We start from the raw sequence: 20,463 nt of genomic DNA, 5'->3' as shown, positions 1-20,463 counted from the left end.
TTTCCTTTTGATTTCTCTTTGTAATAGAGCTGGAAATAAACTGTCTCTAGTACTGACCCACTTGAGGGAGGTAGAGGGCAATTTACTGCAGTCAGCTGGATTTAATTGGGAGGTTTGTGTTTAGAGAGGGTGCCTTGTGAGGTGGTAAACCTGCCATGCTCCAGGCTTTGAGTCCCTCTCTTTAGAATTTTACACTGACACTCCTCACTGTAGCCTCCGTTCACCTTCCATGTAGAATCAAGAGCAAACTTTGAGTGGAGCAGAGATTTTGAACTGTTTCACTCTACTGGCAGGTTGGGCTGGTTGTCTATGGAAGACCCTGCCGTCCATGCTGGCCATACCCAAGGGCTGGTGAAATGAACCAACTTCTTGGTCTGCGTTCTTGGTCTGGTATGGCACCGGAACTCCTCTCTACCCTTACACTGTGGAGTGAGGTATCCATCATTCCTTATAAGGAATCTCTTACGATAGGATATAAAGAAGCAGAGTTGGTGTGCTTACGAAGAGTTGATTTATGCCCCCTGACACATCGCTTTTCTTCTTTTTACATAAAGATTGCTAATTTACAGTTTATGATGATAATAATCTCATCTAAGTGACCTGTTTATTACTGCACTGAATAAGTTTCTCCAGTTCTTTTCCCCAGGAAGCAACAGCTAAATCAACCAGTGCTAGCATTAATTTTGCAGGTAATATTGTGTTAATCTCACCCCCATACTCCCTCCATGTGTTCTTTCTCTTTTATTGGGCAGCTTTTGCTTAAGTGACACAAGAAGGATGGGTCTGTGGTTGGGACTCTGGCATTGGATCCAGAACTCCTGGGTTCCTTCTTTTCCTGGACTCCCTGTGTCCCTTGAACAAGTCACTTCATTCCTCTGTGCGTCAGTTCCTCACCTGTGAAACGGAGGCAATACTTTGTGTCTCACACTCTCTGTTTGTCTTGGCTGTTTAGACTGCAAGCTCTTCCTAGCAGGCACTGTCTTGTATGCTATGTAGGTACAGTGCTTAGCACAACGGGGCCTCTAGGTGCTGCTGTCATGTAAGCCATAGGCCTGAAGCCCTGGAGAACAGGGAGCTCTGTTCACATTGCTGGTGAACAGGAAGAAAAGTGGCCCAAAGCTATGTGAGAATTGCAGATGGGCTGGGACTCCAAAGGGGAGCTCTCAGCTGGAGAACAAGGGGAGGTGACTGTGTGGGCCAGGCCTCATTAGCATTTCAGTTATGGAACAGTTTGGGGCATTTTGGTTAAAATCCAGGGAAGTTTTGAGTTTGGGGCTTATAAACCATTACTGACCCCAGTGGGAAGTGAAGGGACAAGAGGTGCACACCACATGTGCCAGGGTCACCTTGACCGAGACTAACGTCAGGAAGGTCTGGGTAAGGGAGTCAGGGTAAGGCTAAGAAAAGGAGCGGGAGAAGAAAAAAAAGAGTAGGTGGGTTCTTTTTGACTGGAGGTCCCTGCCTCATGGTAGGGGTTATAGTCAGCGTCTGAGATATTGCTAAAAAAAAAAAGGAGTACTTGTGGCACCTTAGAGACTAACAAATTTATTAGAGCATAAGCTTTCGTGAGCTACAGCTCACTTCATCGGATGCATTTGGTGGAAAAAACAGAGGAGAGATTTATATACACGCACAGAGAACATGAAACAATGGGTTTATCATACACGCTGTAAGGAGAGTGATCACTTAAGATAAGCCATCACCAGCAGCGGGGGGGGGGGGGGTGGGGTGGGGGGGGAAAGGAGGAAAACCTTTCATGGTGACAAGCAAGGTAGGCTAATTCCAGCAGTTAACAAGAATATCAGAGGAACAGTGGGGGGTGGGGTGGGAGGGAGAAATACCATGGGGAAATAGTTTTACATACAGACAGACATCATCTTCCTCTCCAAATGCAAACAGATGGACATCATACCGAAAGGACTGAAGGTAAAAAATCCATTACAATCTACATACCACACAGACTATGCTGACAGCTTGTGCCACACACTCTCAAAGAAACTGTGGAACCACCTGATCAACATCCTCTACAGCAAACAGGGAAAGATTAAGAATGAGCTCTCAAAACTGGATACTCTCATAAAGAACCAACCTTCCACACAAACTTCCTCGTGGCTGGACTTTACAAAAACTAGACAAGCCATTTACAACACACACTTTGCTTCTCTACAAAAGAAAAAGGACACTAAGCTATCTAAACTACTATATGCCACAAGGGGCCACAACAATGGTTCCCGTAACCCACCCAGCAATATTGTTAATCTATCCAACTATACTCTTAGCCCAGCAGAAGAATCTGTCCTATCTCGGGGCCTCTCCTTTTGCCCCTCCACCCCCACGAACATGATACAGTTCTGTGGTGACCTAGAATCCTATTTTCGACGTCTCAGACTCAAGGAATATTTCCAACACACCTCTGACCAACATATTAACCCACAGAGACCTTCCTGCCAACACTACAAAAAGAAGGATTCTGGGTGGACTCCTCCTGAAGGTCGAAACAGCAGACTGGACTTCTACATAGAGTGCTTCCGCCGACGTGCACGAGCTGAAATTGTGGAAAAGCAGCATCACTTACCCCATAACCTCAGCCATGCAGAACACAGTGCCATCCACAGCCTCAGAAACAACTCTGACATCATAATCAAAAAGGCTGACAAAGGAGGTGCTGTCGTCATCATGAATAGGTCAGAGTATGAACAAGAGGCTACTAGGCAGCTCTCCAACACCACTTTCTACAAGCCATTACCCTCTGATCCCACTGAGAGTTACCAAAAGAAACTACAGCATTTGCACAAGAAACTCCCTGAAAAAGCACAAGAACAAATCCGCACAGACACACCCCTGGAGCCCCGACCTGGGGTATTCTATCTGCTACCCGAGATCCATAAACCTGGAAATCCTGGACGCCCCATCATCTCAGGCATTGGCACCCTGACAGCAGGATTGTCTGGCTATGTAGACTCCCTCCTCAGGCCCTTCGTTACCAGCACTCCCAGCTATCTTCGAGACACCACTGACTTCCTGAGGAAACTACAGTCCATTGGTGATCTTCCTAAAAACACCATCCTGGCCACTATGGATGTAGAAGCCTCGACACCAACATTCCACACAAAGATGGGCTACAAGCCGTCAGGAACAGTATCCCCGATACTGTCACGGCTAACCTGGTGGCTGAACTTTGTGACTTTGTCCTGACCCATAACTATTTCACATTTGGTGACAATGTATACCTTCAAGTCAGCGGCACTGCGATGGGTACCCGCATGGCCCCACAGTATGCCAACATTTTTATGGCTGACTTAGAACAACGCTTCCTCAGCTCTCGTCCCCAAATGCCCCTACTCTACTTGCGCTACATTGATGACATCTTCATCATCTGGACCCATGGAAAAGAAGCTCTTGAGGAATTCCACCATGATTTCAACAATTTCCATCCCACCATCAACCTCAGCCTGGACCAGTCCACACAAGAGATCCACTTCCTGGACACTACGGTGCTAATAAGCGATGGTCACATAAACACCACTCTATATCGGAAACCTACTGACCGCTATTCCTACCTACATGCCTCTAGCTTTCATCCAGATCATACCACTCGATCCATTGTCTACAGCCAAGCTCTATGATACAACCGCATTTGCTCCAACCCCTCAGACAGAGACAAACACCTACAAGATCTCTATCATGCATTCCTACAACTACAATACCCACCTGCTGAAGTGAAGAAACAGATTGACAGAGCCAGAAGAGTACCCAGAAGTCACCTACTACAGGACAGACCCAACAAAGAAAATAACAGAACGTCACTAGCCATCACCTTCAGCCCCCAACTAAAACCTCTCCAACGCATCATCAGGGATCTACAACCTATCCTGAAGGATGACCCATCACTCTCACAGATCTTGGGAGACAGGCCAGTCCTTGCTTACAGACAGTCCCACAACCTGAAGCAAATACTCACCAGCAACCACACACCACACAACAGAACCACTAACCCAGGAACCTATCCTTGCAACAAAGCCCGTTGCCAACTCTGTCCACATATCTATTCAGGGGATACCATCATAGGGCCTAATCACATCAGCCACACTATCAGAGGCTCGTTCACCTGCGCATCTACCAATGTGATATATGCCATCATGTGCCAGCAATGCCCCTCTGCCATGTACATTGGCCAAACCGGACAGTCTCTACGTAAAAGAATGAATGGACACAAATCAGACGTCAAGAATTATAACATTCAAAAACCAGTTGGAGAACACTTCAATCTCTCTGGTCACTCGATCACAGACCTAAGAGTGGCTATCCTTCAACAAAAAAGCTTCAAAAACAGACTCCAACGAGAGACTGCTGAATTGGAATTTTTTTGCAAACTGGATACAATTAACTTAGGCTTGAATAGAGACTGGGAATGGATGAGTCATTACACAAAGTAAAACTATTTCCCCATGGTATTTCTCCCTCCCCCCCCCCCCCCACTGTTCCTCTGATATTCTTAAAAAGAAAAGGAGTACTTGTGGCACCTTAGAGACTAACAAATTTATTAGAGCATAAGCTTTCGTGAGCTACAGCTCACTTCATCGGATGCATGCAAGTACTCCTTTTCTTTTTGCGAATACAGACTAACACGGCTGCTACTCTGAAACCTGTCTGATATTCTTGTTAACTGCTGGAATTAGCCTACCTTGCTTGTCACCATGGAAGGTTTTCCTCCTTTCCCCCCCCTGCTGCTGGTGATGGCTTATCTTAAGTGATCACTCTCCTTACAGTGTGTGTGATAAACCCATTGTTTCATGTTCTCTGTGTGTGTGTATATAAATCTCTCCTCTGTTTTTTCCACCAAATGCATCCGATGAAGTGAGCTGTAGTTCACGAAAGCTTATGCTCTAATAAATTTGTTAGTCTCTAAGGTGCCACGAGTACTCCTTTTCTTTTTGCGAATACAGACTAACACGGCTGCTACTCTGAAACCTGAGATATTGCCATCAGTCTTCGCTGAGCTGAGACTGCTAGAAACAGGAGGTCTGAGGCAGCTTCCAGGTGAGCTGTAGAGTAGTAGCAATGAAAGCTGAAGTCACCCCGGCTAGGTAGAGCCCCCAGAGCAGCCCTGACCTTCTAGCGTCTTTGGACTCCACCAACCCAAGAGTACAAACTGTGAGTGGGGGACTGGGGAGGAGGGACATGGCTGTAATGCACCAGCCACTCACAAGTGCCAGAAGACAACTGAGGTTGGGGCTAGTGTTAAGACAGCCTGGGGCAGGGTAGAGTCTTGCCTAATAGTGTTAATTTATTAATTGCTGCTGGTTTTCCCAAATTTAGTCTGTTGTCCCCCCTTTTCCTTTCCTCACAAAAGCTTATGCTCAAATAAATTTGTTAGTCTCTAAGGTGCCACAAGTCCTCCTTTTCTTTTTGCGAATACAGATTAACACGGCTGCTACTCTGAAACCTCCCAATAACATTGTTTGTTTTAAACCCCTGGACTCAGTGATTGTGAGTGGGGAAGTTTTGCCCCTCAAGGGCATGCAGGCCTGTGTAGTGTCCCAGGTTTCTAGATGGGGGTGTGAGGTAGTGTTGTTTAAGGTTTTTGAAAAGGAGCTCCTAGAAAGTTGAATCTGGCTGTTTTTGCAGCTGACAAAACCTGGTAGAAGAGTTATAGTAATCCTCATAATCATAGTATTTGGGCCTAAGCATTACCCATATTCAAGGCCTTAGGGGTTTTTTTTCTGTTAGTAGGCAAAATTGATAAGAATTTGGGTATTTCCTTGGTGCCTACCGTGTTAAGGGAAAAGGACTTTGTTTGTTCTTTGTAAATGACCAGGATTATAGCAAACAACAAGAGCTAGTTTTTTTGCTCACAGTTCCAAGCCTCTCCAGCTAGCACTTTGCCCAAAACTCTCTTTCCCGGCTTTTTCTCACACAGGTGCAGTCCAATGAATCTCCTGCCCCTGTGCTTGTTATCAGAATCGCAGGAAATCCCTTGGACTTCATAGCCCTGCCACTGTCCAGGTTTGTATATATGGTCTGATCCCTGGGCAGTAGTTTCCTATTGTATCCGCTAGTACTAACCATAGAGACATTTAATTGTTCCTTCATTTAGCCTGAATGGATGACAGCCACCATGCTCAACAGACTCAATGAGGCAGTGTGACTGACTGATGCACAGCATAACAACAACAATTAATGTATTTGATCACAACTGGACCCATATTTTCCTCTCCAAGGCATTTTGCAGCTCATTCTTGTTCCACTGGGAGTAACAAGCATGTATCCAAGGATGGAATTTGGCCTGTAGCATTCTAAGGAAATACTCCAACTGTTTTCACGTGGCATTCTCATTTTGCAATGCAAAGTGCAACAGTATTGTTCCTGATCTGAGCGTACATGTCAGATAAGGCCAGTTTCAAATAGTGAGTCTTCTTATTTCAACCCCCTGGCACCATTAACATTGATCTGCCCACCTTATCTGGAAATATTAACTGTTGAAACCAGTGCAGAATGTCTCCTGCAGATAAACATGATTCCCATCACTGGAGGTTTTGAAGAACAGGTTGGACAAACACCTGTCAGGGATGGTCTAGGTTTACTTGGTCCTGTCTCATTGCAGAGGGAGGCACTAGATAATCTCTCAAGGACCCTTCCAGCCTGACATTTCTATGGTTCTGTGGTTTCTATGAGGCACACAGGGTGCCCCAAGGGGTGTTTTCTGCTCCATAATCTTACATTCGGTAAGAGTTTCTTTAGGTGCAGGGACCCTTTGCATGAGACCGGGGCTGGGTGGGAAATCATCTTCCTGCCCTGTGAGAATTTTCAAGAGTTCAAATATTTTTCCTGTCTCAAATCAGGACAAGAAATTGAATTGTGTTGTTGTTGCTTCAGAAAAGTTTTCGGTTTTGAGTCAATCAAAATGTTTTGTTTCAATTCTGACCTTTTTTCTTTTTTTTTTCTTTACAACTGTTTTTGTTGTTGTTGTCTAGCTTAGCTAAAATTTCAAAAGGAAAAATCACTTTGACTTGAAAAACAAAGCTTTTTTATTTTGAAAATGTCAAAAGAGGATGTTCTGTCAATTTCAAAATGTTTTTTCCCCCCAGAAATATTTCAAGTCGGGAGATTTGTCAAAACTGACCTTTTTTTATGGGCAGTTTTGGTTTCCACAAATGGGCATTTTTGAGTGGAGTAAATAGTTTTTCAAAAGATTTCTATCCATCTGTAAGAGAGACAGCTCTTTCAGAGCTGAATATTAACTGAAAAAGAAAGGTGAACCTATTATCCATAGACAAATGTATCTGGTATAAACAAACTGTTCTCTCTGACCTACTCTAAATCTAACTTGTGAGTCTTCTGCATTGGGCTAGATTAAATAGAGGTGAATTACTTGCACTACAGAATCATCTTGTTTACTTTCCTTTGAGCAACTGATATTTATCACAAGCCCTTTGCGATTGTCTCTACTGATATGGATTTTTAGATGGGAGGATTCACAGAAGCACCTGATAATTTAAGAAAAACAACCACTCTCCTTATTATCTATGCAGGACTGAGCTAATGATGCACTTATCTTCATCTTGTTTTTCTGTTGAAGAAGCAAAGCGTGCAGTACATAAATCTGATTTTTCATGCCATTCTGCATGCAGCTAGGATTTGACTTCGAAGAAATGAATCAGATTTTCAGATGATGTAAATCAGCCCAGCTCGAATTCTCAGCTGCCAAAGTAAATCTAGATTGATGTCTGTTGACATCAGTGGAGTTATTCCACATTTACACTGGTGTAAATGAGACCAGAGTTTGGCCCCATATATACAGTTAACTCATTTTTCATTTGTAGTGTTAGATGTTCCGACTGCATTAATGGAACAATAGTGACTTCAAGAATAATACATTTCATTAACTTTTGCATGTATTTGGAGAGTGAAAGGAGCTAGTGGATGCACTTGTATTCTTAGAAAAGTTTTAATTAAGACACATTTGCCAGTGTCAATAGTGGTTTTTTTTGTTTTGTTTTTAATCTTTTTCACATTACCAAGCCTTCGCCGGGGTCCCCAGGGTGACGACTTTAGATGGGTTTGTTTTAATGAAGGATCTGGGCGGTGCAGAGGATTAGGGTACCAGGTTTAATTTAGAGGTCACTGAATTTCAGTGTTTGGCAGACTTATTCCTTAAAAAGCATGTATTCTTTCAGCAGAGTGCTAGGAAGGGATAAGTTCTCACCCAGGGTACGTCTACACTGCAGTCAGAGGGCTGATGGCAGCTGGTGTAGACATGTAGCTCAAGTAACAATGGCAGTGAAGCTGCAGCAGCATGGACTAGGCCCACTCGCCCTGGGCTCAGGGTACATACACTAACTAGGTCAAAGTTAGCTGGGGTGTGTCTACACCTACTGCAATCACACCTCTGATTGCAGTGTAAACACACCCTTAGAACATTAGAGCAACCACGCTGGGTCAGACCAAAGATCCATCTAGCCCAGTATCCTGTCTGCCGACAGTGGCCAGTGCCAGGTGCCCCAGAGGGAATGAACAGAACAGGGAATCCTCAAGTGATCCATCCCCTGTTGCACATTCCCAGCTTCTGGCAAACAGAGGTGAGGGACACCCTCCCTGCCCATGCTGGCTAATAGCCATTGATGGACCTGTCCTCCATGAATTTATCTAGTTCTTTTTTGAACCCTGTTATAGTCTTGGCCTTCACAACATCCCCTGGCAAAGAGTTCCACAGGTTGACTGTGCGTTGTGTGAAAAAATACTTCCTTTTGTTTGTTTTAAACCTGCTGTTTATTAATTTCATTTGGTGACCCCTAGTTCTTGTGTTATGAGAAGGAGTAAATAATACTTCCTCATCTACTTTCTCCACAATAGTCATGATTGTATAGACCTCAATCCTATCCTCCCTTAGCTGTCACTTTACAAGATGATAAATCCCAGTCTTGTTAATCTCTCCTCATGGGGAAGCTGTTCCATACCCCTAAGCATTTTTGTGGCCCTTAGGCTTTGTCTACGCTAGCACTTTTGTTGGTAAAACTTGTGTTGGGCAGGGGTGTGAAAAAAACACACCCCTGACTGACAAAAGTTTCACTGGCAATAGCATCGGTGTGGACAGTGCTCTGTTGGCGGGAGACACTCTCCTGATAACATAGCTACTGCCATTTGTTGGGGGTGGTTTAATTATGCTGACAGGAGAGCTCTCTCCAGCCGGCGTAGAGCGGCTACATGGGAGACCTTACAGTGGCACCGCTGCATCAGTACAGCTGTGCTGCCGTAAGGTGCAGAATGTAGACACGGCTTTAGAGAAGAACTAGCTCGGCTGCTGTGTTCCCTGGTGGACGCCTTTCACCGTAAGACTGGCTAAGACTCGGGAGTTTGGTGGGGCCACCTGCGTGCTCTGAGTTGGGGGGGAAGGAAAGTCCAGGGCCGCTGGGAGAAGGAACTGAGTCAGGAGATGATTGTCCCCACTTTCCCGTGCCTCTCGCCTACCACTAGCCCTGTCTGCTTAGAACTGCTTCCTCCTGCCCTCACTCTATCCCTCAGCCCTGGAAGCTGGAGCCGGAGCTGGAGCGACTGTAGTGGAGACGTGCCAGCCCCATAGGAGACCTTGTTCCCTGTCTCCCTCAGCAGCAGCATGGTGCCCTGCAAGAGCAAACACTTGGGCTCTGTCTTTGCTGCCTGGCGTGGAGCTCTTTCCCTTCAGGTCTCGATCTCGGGGTGTGTCTGCGTAGCACTGGGCAGTGCGAGTCCTGTTGTGGGGATAGCAGGGTGGCTGTGGGGCACCAGCTGCAGCCCCGACTAGCTGCCTGAGTCCCCTGGGAGTGGGTGCAATTGCTCTCGGGTGGCTCTGCAGACACACCCGTGAATCCTCCTGGAGCCCAGGCACGGGTCACGGATGTAATGACATCCAGGTCAGCCTTGTCCCCGCATCTGCCTTCAAGTAACGCCCCCACAACTTTTCTGCAGTGAAGTCATAGCCTCTGTGTCTGTGTGTGTGTGTGTGTGTGGGCGGGGGGGATAGTGGGAAGCATGGTTCCTTCACTGTTTGTTACCGTGTTGCTCTTTCCTCTCTGCGGGGCTGTAGGATACGCAGATTGTTCACCCCGGCCTGCCCCCTTCTCTTTTTTTTATATGACTGCACATCTCCTACACTCCCTGGCCCAGACATTTTAACTGTATACGGCAGTGACTGCCAGCTTGTCTCCAGCCACAGTGGTGGCATTAAAAAGGAAACATTTATTTTATTGAGGTGTTATTTTTGGTTTTACAATAGCACCTGGGTTCACTTATTGCTCATTTCATCCTGATGTTCACTTTTAGCCGCTCGGTGAGATGAAGCATTCCACTTTTAGGAAACTTCTCAGCCCATTAATAACCCTCAGAGCCAACTGCTCCCTCCCGAAGGATATTTTAAATGTAAATTAGCAATTTGTATTGAATTCCATCTGTGGATTCCTTTTTAATTAGGGGGATTAGACTAGATCAGAGGTCACTGAACAGTGAATAGTGCACTCAGGAGACTTGGATTTTTATTCCCAACTCTGCCACTGACGTGCTGGGTGGCCTTGGATAAGTCACTTCCTCTCTCTGAGCCTCTGTTTCCACTCCCACCCTTTCTCTTGGCTGTTTGCATTGTAAACTCTTTGGGGGCAGAGACCATTTTTACAATGCGTCAGTGTGGTGCCTAGCACCATGGATTCCTGACCTCTCCTGGAGCCTTTCAGTGCTATTCCCACACAATGTGGGTAAGTTTCATTATACTTCTTTTAGAGGGGACACGGACGGGTGAAGTGACTTACCCAAGGATACAGTTCGAGTGTGGGGCAGAAACCAGAATACAGAATGTTTCCTGACTCCTAGTCCAGTGCTCTGTTTACTGCCATACCCAGTCTCTCTACTCAGAATGTGAAGATTGGGAATTTTACTGGGAATTCAGAATAGATCTCTGAGTGAGACTCGTTAAGGTCCTGGTCCTGCAAATGCTTATTCACATAAGTAACTTTATACATGAGACCTGCCCCAAACTCATGAGGGCAAGTGTCTGCAGGATCAGTGGGTTAGTGTGAAATACCAAGGAATGGTATTTCCTGTGCACGATCCAACAATACAATACAATAGACGAAGGTTTCTAACCATCAGAGGAGTGAACTTTTGGAATAGCCTTCCAAGGGAAGCAGTGGGGGCAAAAAACCTATCTGGCTATAAGATTAAACTCGATAAGTTTATGGAGGAGATGGTATGATGGGATAACATGATTTTGGTAATTAATTGATCTTTAAATATTTATGGTAAGTAGGCCCAATGGCCTGTGATGGGATGTTAGATGGGATGGGATCTGAATTACTACAGAAAATTCTTTCCTGGGTATCTGGCTGGTGAATCTTGCCCATATGCTCAGGGTTTAGCTGATCGCCATATTTGGGGTTAGGAAGGAATTTTCCTCCAGGGCAGATTGGAGAGGCCCTGGAGGTTTTTTGCCTTCCTCTGTAGCATGGGGCACAGGTCACTTGCTGGAGAATTCTCTGCTCCTTGAAGTCTTTAAACCACGATTTGAGGACTTCAGTAGCTCAGACATAGGTGAGAAGTTTTTCGCAGGAGTGGGTGGGTGAGATTCTGTGGCCTGCGTTGTGCAGGAGGTCAGACTAGATGATCATAATGGTCCCTTCTGACCTTAATATCTATGAATACTATCCACATTTTCATTAATAGCTTGAATGATGGAGTGGAGAGTACGCTTATAAAATTTCTGGGTGGCGCCCAGCTGGGAGGGGTGGCAGGCACTTTGCAGGACAGGATTAAAACTCAAAACAACTTTGACAAATTGGAGAATTGGTCTGAAATCAACAAGATGAAATTCAATAAAGACAAGTGCAAAGTATTCGGGAAGCAAAAATCAAATGCACAGCTACGAAATGAGGGCTAAGTGGCCAGGCAGTCGTACTGATGAACAGGATCTGAGGGGTCTAGTGAATGAATGAGTCGACAATGTGATTCAGCTGCAAAAAAGGCTAATATTTTGGGATGTATTAACAGGGGTGTCATAAGTAGGACACAGGAGGTAACTGATCCGTTCTACTCAGCTGGAGCATTGTGTGCAGTTCTAGGCACCACACTCCAGGAAAAGTCCAACTGGAGAGAGAGAGTCCAGGGCAGTGTGACAAAAATGATCAAAGGTTTAGAAAACCTGAGCTGTGAGGGAAGGTTAAAAACACTGGGCACGTTTAGTTTTGAGAAAAGAAGCGTGAGGGGGGACCTGATTCCAGCCTTCAGATATGTGAAGGGCTATTCTAAAGAGAACAGAGATCAATTGTTCTCCATGGCTACCGAGGAAGGACAAGAAGAAATGGACTTAAATTGCAGCAAAGGAGATTTAAGTTAGCTGTTAGGAAAAACTCCCTGAGTATTCAGGGCAGTTAATCTCTGGAACAGGCTTCCAAGGGCGGCTGTGGAAGTTTTTAAGAACAGGCTCGACAAACCCCTGTCAGGGATGGTTTAGGCTACTTGGCCCTGCCTCAGCACAGGGGGCTGGACTTGGTGACCTCTCGAGGCACAGGTGTCAACTTTTGTCAGCGCCGGTGGGTGCTCACACCCCCCCAGCCCTGCCGCAACTCTGCCCCTCCCTGCCCATATTGGATCCCTCCCCAAACCCCCGCCCTGGCCCCACCTCCTGCCTCAAGTGCACCGCATTCCCCATCCTTCCCCCTCCCTCCCAGGCTTGCTGTGGGAAACAGCTGTTTCACAGCGCAAGCGCTGGGAGGGAGGGGGGAGAAGCAGGACCCAGCGGTGCGCTCAGGGAAGGAGGTGGAGCGGAGGCAGAGGTGTGCTGGGTCGGAGGGGTCAGGGAGGGTGGGGAGCTGCCGGTGGGTGCAGCACCCACCAATTTTTCCCTGTGGGTGCTCCAGCCCCAGAGCACCCATGGAGTTGGCACCTATGTCTCAAGGTCCTTCCAGCCCCACGTTGCTATGAATCTGTGACTACATTTCCAAACTAGCTTTCCTGCAAGACTCAGTACAGTACGTTATTAATGCTGTAGCATATGGGCGCCCTGCGTGCTCAACCAGTCCAGTCAAACTCCCATTGCAATCAGCAGGAGCCTTTCCATTGACTTCAACTGCAGTTGAATTATGTGATGTAGCTTTTAGTTGTAACTAATTCAAGTGCTGGAATTAGTAGTATTTGTGTATTGCCATGACACTAATTTAACCATGAATTCTTTTATTAAATCCAAAGGCCCAATGATATTTATACAATTGCTATAAACAAGATGAAAAGGCCTAAATAAAAAAAGAATTTAGTACATCCAAATATTGATAAAACATTTATAAGCATTTGATCAAGATACTTACAAACAGGCTAACCCTAGGAGTGCTTAGAGCCAACTGGTCAGCTCCAGCATGATCAGGCAGATGTTAGCAATGAACCTTTTCAGAGTTTAGTTTTTATACCCTTTAACAAACACGTGATGTCATTGCCAATTATCAGACCTTAGCTAAGTTGGATGAAGTAACTTTTTATAATACATGAAACAAACTTACATAACCAGTTATTTACCCTGCCTGGTGTCCAGTTAACCATGTTTTGTTTCCACTACTTCAGCCCAAACTGTAGATAAGAAAGTACCAGTATTTTGAAGGATCACTACAAGTTTAACACAACAGCTCCTCTTTCCTATGAGCTCATTCTTTTTGGACATGTGCTTTGGGCCTATTGCTCATGCTCATAGATCAACTCAATTTAAAACCATAGTTCACCCAGGTCTAATGAGGGACTGTGTTTCTACATCAGGTATATTCTTAGCTGATCATTTCTTGTGTACGTGAATTCTAGCTACTGGGTTTAGTTACTTTTACCAGGCTTCCATCATTTAAGGGGTTTCTCTGAATCTGCAAAGAGGTTTCCATTAAGAGCCATAGCTCAAGTTCCTGTTCATTTGAATAAACATCCCACACTTCAGTGACTTCACATTCCATCCAATTAGCCAATCCAGTACATGTCCAACATGGGCATTGCAATTGAAGGACTCCATGCTGGATTTAATTAGGCAAAATGTAAATATGAGCAAATCAATGCAAATCCATTATCATGAATGCAAATTAATAGAGTGCAAGTAGTTAATAGCTGTACATTTTAATGGCATGGGGGACACACAACAGCCCTGGGTTTCCATCTAATGAGCACCAGCCGCACACACACACACACACAGAGAAAATGTAAGAGACAGTACCTGCCCCAGAGAGGTTACAATCTACATAGAAACGACAGTGGCACAGAGGGATTAAATTAATTGGCCAAGGTGATGCAGGGACTCTGAGGAAGAACTGCAATAGAAGCCAGACCTCCCAAGTCCCAGCCTAGTGCCATAGTTACAATCTCAGAAGTGACCGTGTAAAAATAAGAGACTAACCAATAACTGTACATCAAGTGCCACATCTCTGTGGCCAAGCAGTGCTCTGGAAGTTCCAGTTCCAGATGAGTACAGACGAAAGCAGAGAGATGGTTTCAGAACCAAAGATTTGCCCCCTTCTGTTTTCACCTCTTTTCAGCCGTTCCCCCCAGATAGTCCTGCATGCCTCTGACTGGAAGACTGAAAGGTGCTGCTGACTTTAGAGCCTGGGGGACATCCAGCAGGGGTCCACTTTTGAGCGGCACCGTGCTTCTGAGCTACTCCCAAACCCAGGGTCACTGCTCATCCTGAAGAATGAGGAACTCAGTTTGGAAGGTGAGCCCAGGTCCAATGCAGACAGATGGATGGTTACAGTTATGGGGAGATTTTCAAAGGCAGCAGCTGACTTCCATTTGTGCCTTTGAAATCTCCTAGGCCCCCAGTTCAGCTTCTGGACAAGACACAAGAGCATAGGGTTTGCTAGACTGGATCAGACCTGACGTCCACCACACCTAGTATCCCATCTCTGACCAAGACCAGCCGCGCATCCTTCAGAGGAAGGTGTAAGGCCTGTCCCTACAAGGTGGCAGATGCACATAAAGGGTGGAAGGACGGAAGTGAAAGCTAAATAGGTCCATGGGAATTAGATGCTAGGTCTTGTGATTTGCTTGCTCAGTTATAAAGGGGATCATCAGCCCAATGTGGCTTTGTCAGCATGCTGTGCCTTAGGCTGGCTGGCCCCACAGGTCGGGCCGGATGTGGCTTGGACCAGCACCTGTTCCATGGGGAGGGGATGTGGAGTGATTTAGGAAGCATTGCCTTAGGTGAATGAAGTCCCAGTCCCCACAGACCATTCTCTGGACATCCCAGTCCCCTGGCATCTCTGGATGGCACTAACCCTGTGGCAGCTGCTTAGTGCTCTCTTCTCAGTGCCTATGGCCACCCCCATGGGAACAGCCTGCCCTGAAAGCCTCACCCCTCAGCCTTTAGATAGATGAGGTGGGCAGCCCCATTATTACATGCTCTTCAGCGGGGTGGTCAGCACGCTGGCTGGCCTAGCTGTTAGCCGGCATTGCTGACACCTAGACATTGCTGTGTTCATCCCAGCCACGTTCCTTCCACTCCACGCATTCACCGTGCGTACCTCGCTCGGTGCTCGAGAGATGAGGCCAAGATAACGCCATGTGAGTGGGAAGGGCAGGGCTGTGGTCTGATGGGCGTATTGCTTGAAACGACCAGCTGTCGAGCCCAGTTGACAGTTGGGATTATTTGGAGCTGTTGTTGACGGGGTGGAGATGGAGGGATCTTCTGGCTGGGACATAGAAATAGGGTTTAGTGTAAATCAGGGAGCATGAGTCTGGAGAGCTGCGATGTCAGTTCACTGGTACCTTCAGTACCGTACGTGGCTGGGAAACACCAACTCCTTTAAAGAAGATATACACAACCGAACGCATCAGACGGCGTGTGGAGAAGCAGGTGGCTCTGGAGAGGAAGGGATCAGATGTCAGAGAGCTGTTCTAGTTCCAGAGACCGTCCCTTCATCTCTCTGAAAATAAAGGTCGTCTGCAGGTGGGATTTTCAGAAGCAGTCTGTGTCGGTGTGACTGGGATGCCATCTCCAGACGTGGCCATCTCACCCTCGGTTCCCTGGGTCTCCCTGTAACTTCCCACAGTGCGAAGTATTTAAAATAAGATTTCCTGTCTAGGTCTAATGTACTGAGTCTTTATGCACCAATTCCAGTGGCTCTTCCCTCTTGGATCAGGGATCCCACAGCCCTCCTAACTGCTTTGGTGCTGCTACTCCCTGGTCCCTTCCGTTTCCCTCCCGCAGTTCCACTCAGGCTGGCAATCAAGTCTTTCAAGAAGTGAACAAAACCTTCCTTGCCATCGCCCTTGCTCCCAGGTCTCTGCGGCAGTGCAGTCTCCCAGCCTCCCTCCCCAGGACATGGCTTCAGTCCTTTCTCCTGCGCTGTCTCCTCAAGCCTCTCGGCAGCTTCTGCAGGAGCTTCCTGCTCCGGTGCCTCCATTATCTATCCCAGAGGCCTGGCTGGGGCCCGTGGTGGAGAGTTGGCCATGTCACAAGCTGGGCTGAGACCTGTCCTGTTCATTGAGATCGGTTACACAGGCCGAAGGGGTTAACGTAATCCAGTCACTGTCCAGCGTTAAACAGCGCAAAGGCCGGGGTGTTGGTATCCGGAGACGTCTGCCTGCTCAGTGCTTGGCACAAACACCATTCAGCAGCCTTTGAACTTTTCCCTCCGTTCCTGCATCTTCGACAAAACCAGTTCAAGCCTTTGAAATGTGCCGTGTGCGTCATTTGAACAGTGTCCCTGGCTCCCTTTCCCTTTAGCTGGAGAGCATTTTTAGGAGGGGAAAAAACCCTCGTCTGACAGTGTCTTAGGTGGTATCAAAGACGGTCATAACGGTCCTCTGGGGGAAAAGAGCAGACGTGAGTTGAGTTGGGCTGGATCTGTTGCTACTGCTGCTAAAGTCGGATCCTGTTTTATTTCAGGTGGTGGTTGGGATTTAGAAGGAGCTGGGCAGAGCAGCAATGTCATCTGGGTCTGCTTTTTGGCCCATTCTGGTCAGGCCATCCCTCAGAGTTAGTACGGAGAAGGTCTGGGGACCCAGGAGATGGGGAGGATGGCAGCCATGGTGGCAAAACTCATCCCAGTAGCCTCCATCTCCCCTTCCGTTTTGGGCTTGGGGATGAACGTGGGGGTGGGGGCTGCACAAAGGAAACTTAGCACAGCACCTTTGCACGCCCCTGTTGCCCTGTCTGGGGGGAGGAGGGGTGGGGTCAATTGCCCTGTGCTATGCTAGAGTAGCCCAAGGGCTGCTCTAGTTTCAATTGGGCTGCAACCGCCACAGGGAGTCAAAAGTGCAAGTGGAGATCAGTGTCCTGTCATGTCTCCTTTCCCCCCAGCCACTGCCTCGTCCCCCTGCTGGGGGGGGCTACGTAGACAGGCGCTACGTCAGCTCTATTCTCCTGTAGGATCAGCCTCACGCTGTCCTCCCCAGGCTGGCTTAGAACTAGGTTACACTGGCAGGGTACCCCGGCCACCCCATCAAGAGCTCTGGAGACTGCATAGCTAGGATGGTTATAGGGAATTCATGCCGCATGCATGCATTCCAGGAGCCAGCCTGCCACACCTCCCCCCGTGTTTATTAGTGTTGTGGGGCACCATGTGAAACATCTTTCTGATGGCCTGGGATCGGAGCAGTGACTCTCATGTCTCACTGCTTTGCCAGGCCAGGGTCATGTTTGGTTTTATATTCCTATTAGAGAGAGGCAGGAGGGTCCAGTGGTTAGGGTGCTAACATGGCACTAGAGAGTGGGGTTCAACTCCCTGCTCTGCCACGGATTTCCCGTATGACTGTTGGCAAGTCACTTAGCTGCTCTGTGCCTCAGTTTCCCCATCTGTACAATGGGGATCATAGCTCTGTCCCACCTCCCAGGGTGTTGTGAAGGGCTGTACATTAGAGATGGTGAGTTGTTTGGATACTATCGCCGCAGGGGCTGCATAAAACAGACAGTCACCTCATGGGTTCCCTTTCCCTATGCCTTCTTTGGACTTCCCGGAGCATCATCAGCGAGACAGTAAACAACTGAGCCAGGCCTAGGTGTGTGTTCCACTGGAGGAGAGTAACTGGGATCTAACAAACAGAGAGGGTCTGGAAATTAGGGCTCCAAACACCCTAAACATGACAGTTTTCGATCCCATGCATATGCCCTCCAGTTGCACACAGTCAGGAAACAGGTTTAATTTAGAATGATGTATAGCAGCCTCCCACAGAGACACCTCGTGGCCTCATGATGTACTGCCAGTAGCATCCACACAGCTGGGGCCCTGGGTGTGCTAATGGCAGGTTGCTCTTCTTTAAAGGGTATTGCTGGTGCCACGCCAGTATATGCACCCCAAACCCAGGGCACCAGCTGCTGCATAGTCCCTCTGCACTGTCAACAATTCAGGCTGTGGCCACAGCCCAGCCCCAAGTTCATAAAGCAAAATGCTAGCTGCTGAAATACATCACCAAAGAAATTTCATTAAATGCATTCTATAGAGAAGAGTTTAAAGAACCAATTTGTTCTTAATTGTCTTCCATGTGATTGTCAATACTAGTTTCCCTTTGCAGGGAGTGGATGAATCTTCTAACTGCATTTGGTCTTTTTCCTTCAGCAACAATTGATCAGCATAACAAGGAATAAATATATTGCCTCAGAACTTTGCACGGCCATAATAGGGGCAATTCTGCATGGAGATTAAATAAAAAAATTTCACTTGTATTTCACTTATATACCACTTGTATATTTCACTGGTATACCTGCCAGCTCTGTGCTTGTGGCTGTTCTGTTCTGCAGCTAGCCGGGGATATTAATAGCTTTTCACTGGAAAAAACAAACAAACAAAAAACAACCCTGTTGTGACATTGCTGAAACCAGCCTTTAAGATCCAGTGTCTACCCAAGGAAGAGACGATGATGATGAGGTAGGTTCCTTTCAAGAAGAGCTTTTAGAAACAAGAGACACCATCCCTCAAAACATGTAGCTACTCACATCAGGTCAGCTGCAGAAGGAACCTGCTTTTTAAAATGTCTGTCTGGTAAATAAAACGTTTTAGCAAGAGCAGGAAAATCCTCCAGAAGGGACTGGGTATTTATATTGATAAGAGGATCATCAAGAGTTATAATAATAAGAATTAAAAAATAATTCAGAAGTTCTAGAAGGCTAGTCCAGTAGCTAGGGCACTTGCCTAGGACTTGAAAGACTTGAATTCAATTTCCGGCTGAACCACAGACTTCTTGAGTGACCTTGGGCATGTCACTTAGCCTCTCTGTGCCTCTGCTTCCTATTAGTAAAATGGGAATAATGCCCTGCCTTTGAAGGGTGTTGTGAGGATAAATACATTATAGATTGGGGAGTGCTTTGAGATCTACTGATAGAAAACACTTTATAAGAGCTAGGTATTATTATATAAACTCACATCCTTCAGGGCCTAAACTAACCTCTAGCTACTTCAGGTCAGGAAGAAATTTTCTCTCGGGGTAGTTTACCCCATCATGGCTTCTTGCAGGATTTCTACACCTTCCTCTGAAGCAACTGGTGATGGACACTGCTGGAGACAGAATCCTGGACTAGCTGGACCAGGAGTCTGAGCCAGTCTGACTGCTCCTGTGTTCTAGAATTAGTTGGAAATTTACTGTTGGATTTATTTTTTTTTGTTGGAAAATGTGATTTATGCAAGATCAGAATTCTCCAATTTTGCAAAAAAAAAATTCAGTTTTCCTTTGGGAAAATAAACAAAACTTTTTTGTTCTCAGATGCTGTGGTGATGAGTGTGGTATAAAAACTATATAGAATAGAATAGATTCAACCCTAATCTCTGCATCCCTGAGCTGCCACGGTGACTAATGGGAACTGTAAGTTAGGTACCTCATGCAGCCATTCTCCACTATGGGCTGGACCCCATTTCCCATGATGCATTGCAGTCAGACTCCCCTGATGCACTGTGGGAGCTCAGGAGAAAGTGAAATAATGTTGCATAATCCAAAAATTTCCTCCCCAAGCCAGATGGAAAGTGCCAGGCAGGGGGAAGCCATATGGACAGCCCTTAATCCTATTGAGTTAATGAAGAAACTGCTGGAGATTAAAAAGCTTTCCCTGTGGTGGGTTTGCTTCCTCCACCGATTGATTCTCAGTAGAACTGGTTCAAAGATTTTCAGTGTAACAGCTTTCCCTCACAAACAGCGGTGCCACTGAAAGCGAATGTTTCACAGGAACGTGACGGTTTTGACTATATTCTGTGAAAAGTTTAAAAACCATTCAAAATGGAACACTTCACTTCACTTCTCAATTCCTTTTCCCATTTAGATGGGGTTAGAGGTGCCCACATTTCTTCCCCACTCCTTCCAGCCCATGGCACAGGCTCAAAGGTCTTGGCGTTCCGGTTCTTTTCTCTTCAAACTTCTCTTGATGGTTTTTCCATTATGTCCTTGGTCTTCCATCTCCTTTCTTGCTGTCCTTTTCCTCCCAAGCTTTCTGTGCTAGTCACCTTCTCCCATTCTTACCACCTGTCCACGTGTGCGCTCCAGCCGATCTAT

General features: G+C 46.5%; 1 long non-coding RNA gene across 1 annotated transcript in view; it reads left to right on the top strand.

Moving 5' to 3' along the window:
• The first annotated feature begins 5,008 nt into the window (after positions 1-5,008).
• Positions 5,009-20,463, top strand: part of LOC122459191 — a 31,466-nt gene continuing 16,011 nt past the window's right edge. The window contains exons 1-2 of the long non-coding RNA XR_006279704.1: positions 5,009-5,154; positions 5,921-6,006. This is a non-coding gene — a long non-coding RNA (uncharacterized LOC122459191). The remainder of the gene's footprint in view (positions 5,155-5,920; positions 6,007-20,463) is intronic.

This window comes from Dermochelys coriacea, chromosome 3 (assembly GCF_009764565.3).
Source record: "Dermochelys coriacea isolate rDerCor1 chromosome 3, rDerCor1.pri.v4, whole genome shotgun sequence".
Classification (NCBI taxonomy): domain Eukaryota; kingdom Metazoa; phylum Chordata; order Testudines; family Dermochelyidae; genus Dermochelys; species Dermochelys coriacea.
This window is presented reverse-complemented; position numbering and strand designations above follow the sequence as displayed.